Below are 4,700 nucleotides of genomic sequence, written 5' to 3'. Positions count from 1 at the left end.
AATTATGAATTGTACAAAACTATTGTCATAATTTACGTTATTTTCTTTTTCAAAATACAATCTGGAATATCCACGATCATTTTAGGTCTATCAAGCCCAATTTTACTGACTTATAACCAAATGTAAATGAATATATGTAAAATTTTCACTATAAGGAAATATACAGCCACAATCAACGTAAAAATATATGTGATTCCTCCTAATTATTTTCGTCGGGTCTTAATGATGTAATCCGCCTTAATCTGACAGAATAACTACTCACTGATGTAAAAAGAAAAAAAAAAGAAAAAAAAATAAAATTCCTAAGGTGGCGCCATAATATGATTCTTATCTCCTTATCACCGAAGTGCACCTTTCACTCTCGTCTCTTCATTCTCTTCTCGAACTTCGACACGTGTAAGTCAGGTGACCCCCCACCCATCACTTCACCCCCTCCCTCTCCTCCACCCTCCCCCTCCCTCTCCCTCACTCTCCCTCTTCCCCACCCCCTTTCTGCCCGCACTTTACTCCCTTTCATTTTCACTCTGAATAATCAACTTATTATAAAAAAATAGATGTTTACCTCTCAAGGAAGTCGGCAGATTCACGAGGGAATATCAGGCTCGTCCTTTTTTAGAACAATTGTACATATCAGTTGTATTCCCTTTCAATAAAAAAGTGACATCATTTAGAATCTAAGTTTGTTTCATTAAAAGGAAATCTACGTACATACAGAGGTAATGAATAACCATTCATTTCTTGCAGATTCATGCATTCTACTAACTCAGCATAGTCCCAGTAACTACATTCTGTTGTGGTAACTTAGGAAACTTTGCAGTTGAAAAGTTCCTTCGTGCTCCTGGCAGTAAAAAGAAATGATGTCTTGTGATTTTCCGTGAGTACATTTCTTTACCTTACAGATTCTCGTTGCCTTGAACTAAACTGTCAATTGTTTATATTTACTTATCCTCACTCTCTTTTTCGTATACTTTCATGCTATTCAATGGAAGTTTGTAATGCACCTACTGTACATGACTTGTTTGGTTATTTTTATAATAGTTGCTCATGAGTATCAAAACGGTCTCAAGTTCCATTGATTGCCAGAACTCAAAAATAGTATAAAGATGTTTTGATTTATGGTGGAAAATTAGTAGGAGAACACAACTAAGCTTGTTTTGTGAAAAATGCATTATACACTTTAGTTGAACATAATCAATGCCCGAGGCCTGGGCGATAAATGAAATGGTTGGTGTAATTACCGTGGTGTTTTGCGGTTAACCTTTTCTTGTCGAGCGCCTTAGGACGACAACTGCTGAATACCATATCTAGTGCTGTCCATTTGCGTGGTGACTCTAATCTCATGGGCTTTCACTATTTCTAACAACAGACTTAATAGTAACACGAACGCGAATAACAAAAACCAAAACATTAATAACTCAATAATGATAATACTCTTAACATAATATATTTTATCTGCTTCTCTTTTCCAACTGCGATATCTCTAGCATTCATGGCTCCAAAAATTAGCATTAAATTAGTTTGCCAAAATTATTTCGTGGCGCTTGGTATTTTCAGAAACATACAAGACTAAAATACAATATTTATGTTAATGAAATACGAAGCAAAAAGTCTATTCTCTTAATATATCCTGGTGATTTGGAGAGTTTGACACACACTACTTTCCTTTCAATAAATCTTAGAGAAAATTTTATTCCCCTAATTATTCTTAATTGAATTCAGCAATAACTTTCATTCTTCCTCCATTAAAATACACAACTTTTCGTATAAATATTAAAAATAAAATAAACACACAATTTATGAAAAATTAAATTTATTTTGATCTTTCGAAAGGATTTCCTCCCTTCCTCTTCAGAAAACCAATGTTTTCCGAAGAGGAAGGGAGATGGTCCCTTCGAAAGCTCAAAATAAGTTGTGGGTTTATTTTATTTTTCATTCTCTTGTGTTTTGTGCTGGTGACTAAACTTTGCTCTCCATTTCTTTCTTATTTAGAAATGTCAAACGTAGACATCTTCGCTGATGACTCGCAATCTATAATTACTCTCTTTTATCTGTCGTCTTTCAGCTTAGGAACAAGAGCAACTCAAGGTGGAAAGTCCTTGAAATAATGAAATTTATTACAGATAGGTAATTTCTTATTTCTTCTCTCAACCAACCAATATTTTTCTCTCGTTTCATGGTAATGAAAATAGCCAAACGACCTTCCTCCATCAGGAATTTAGAATTTTTTATTGTTTTGAAGTTACTCAAAATGATCACATACTTAAATTTTTTAAGGTATCTTTCTCAAAATATGGAATAAGAACCAGAATGGTTTCTGGTGAAAACTTTATGAGTGAAGAATGAAAAGAGGAAAAAGTGAAATAAGAATAGCAAATGGCTGTCCAAAATTATCACTTCTATCTTGAGAACAGAGCACAGTATATATATATATATATATATATATATATATATATATATATATATATATATATATATATATATATATATATGTGTGTGTGTGTGTGTATGTGTATATGTGTATATGTGTATGTGTATATATATATATATATATATATATATATATATATATATATATATATATATACATATATATATATACATATATACTCATCATCATCATCATCATCAATATCTCCTCCTATGCTTATGGACGCAAGGGCGTCGGTTAGATTTCGCCAGTCGTCTCTACCTTCAACTTTTAAATCAATACTTCACCATTCAGAATCTCCTACTTCACGTTTCATAGTCCTCAGACAATACATATATGGATATATGTATATATGGATATATGTATGTATGTATGTATGTATGTATGTATGCATGTGTGTGGGTATATCTAATTGCAAAAAAAATACTACTAAAAAAGAACTTGCATTTGAAAAATTTCGTCATTCATCAACTTCCTCATAAAGTAGCAAAAAAAAAAAATAGTTTCTATAAGACATATTTACCGTATATAATCTACAACATCGTCATTGAGATGATTAGCAGTGAATTGATAATGTGATGTAATCAAGCAAATATAAAAAAGAGCAATATCTAACGAGGAAAATGTGAACTAGAAATACCACAATCTGAGATGGTAGAAGCAACCTTAAAACTCCACACACAGACACACACACATTTTATGTGTGTATGGGGATGGTGTGTGCATGTTTCTTTGCTGTGCATCATATTTTCTTTCCGTGTACGTGTTCTTAAGCATGTAATAATTTGGTTATAATTTTCCATATTTTCGACAGAAACAATTAGGCCTACGTATCCTTTCTTATCTAAAATGATAAGCCTAATGGATTTTACTTGCATCTCTTTTCAAAGCCCAAAAGGTCTATTTTTGAGTCCCCACCAGGGTAGATATGATTACTGTATTACATAGAATGTTAATGACCTATGGGTGTTAGGTATTCTAAAGATAAGATAAATCTCTATTCATCGATGTCATGCTATTGTTCATAATTCGAACCATCCTTTACATTCAGATCTTCCCAGACAGTTCTATCCTGGTCGTAATACTAGGCATGCAATTAATTCTAATAGGCAGACCTCCATCATGAGGCTCAATATTACACAGTATTCCAGAAATTTTATTCCAGCTGTGACCAAGTTTTGGAATGGTCTTCCTTCCTAATTTGGTAGTTGAATAAGTGGAACTTCAAAGGTTCAAACTTGCAGCAAATGTTTTTATGTTGAATAGGCTGGCATAAGGATTTTTTATGATTTATATATAAAATATCTGTTTTAATGTTGTTTTTGTTTTTAAAATATTTATTATATTGTTCATTACTTCCTATATCGTTTATTTATTCCCTTAATTCCTTTCCTCACTGCGCTATTTTCCCTGTTGGAGCTCTTGGGCTTATAGCATTTTGATTTTCCAACTAGGGTTATAGCCTAGCTAATAATAATAATAATAATAATAATAATAATAATAATAATAATAATAATAATAATAATAATAATAATAATAATAATAGTAATAATAATAATAATAGTAATTTTCTCTTAATCAAATTAGAGTTAGAAATATACGAAACAGTCAAATCACTCAATTTATGTCTCTTTATCAATTGCATGCTATGGAATGATAATCTTCTTTTATTATAATACTTTGAAATATACGATACATGGTCAAATTCATTTTGAAATATACGAAACATGGTCAAATTCATTTTGAAATATACGAAACATGGTCAAATTCATTTTGAAATATACGAAACATGGTCAAATTCATTTTGAAATATACGAAACATGCTCGAATTACTTTTGAAATATACGAAATATGGTAAAATTACTTTTGAAATACGTATACGAAACAGGGTAAAATTACTTTTGAAATAATAAGAAACAGGGTAAAACTACTTTTGAAATATACGAAACAGGGAAAATTTAATTTTGAAATATACAAAATAGGGTAAAATTACTTTTGAAATATACGAAATAGAGTAAAATTACTTTTGAAATACACAAACAGTAAAATTACTTTTGAAATATACGAAACAGGGTAAAATAATTTTTGAAATACACAAAACGGTAAAATTACTTTTGAAATATACGAAACAATGTAAAATTACTTTTGAAATATACAAAACAAGGTAAAATTACTTTTGAAATATACGAAACAAGGTCAAATTACTTTTGAAATATACAAAACAAGGTAAAATTACTTTTGAAATATACGAAACAAGGTCAAATTACTTTTG

At 30.6% G+C, this 4,700-nt stretch overlaps 1 protein-coding gene across 1 annotated transcript in view; it reads left to right on the top strand.

The window, feature by feature from the left end:
- The first annotated feature begins 777 nt into the window (after positions 1 to 777).
- The window catches only part of LOC137639884 (UDP-glycosyltransferase UGT5-like), a 25,587-nt gene continuing 21,664 nt past the window's right edge, over positions 778 to 4,700 (top strand). The window contains exon 1 of the mRNA XM_068372147.1: positions 778 to 874. The gene's annotated coding sequence lies outside the window, so the exon portion shown is untranslated. The remainder of the gene's footprint in view (positions 875 to 4,700) is intronic.

Source organism: Palaemon carinicauda, chromosome 4 (genome assembly GCF_036898095.1).
Source record: "Palaemon carinicauda isolate YSFRI2023 chromosome 4, ASM3689809v2, whole genome shotgun sequence".
Classification (NCBI taxonomy): Eukaryota; Metazoa; Arthropoda; class Malacostraca; order Decapoda; family Palaemonidae; genus Palaemon; species Palaemon carinicauda.
The sequence above is the reverse complement of the archived record's forward strand: the minus strand, read 5'-3'. Positions and strand labels throughout refer to the sequence as shown.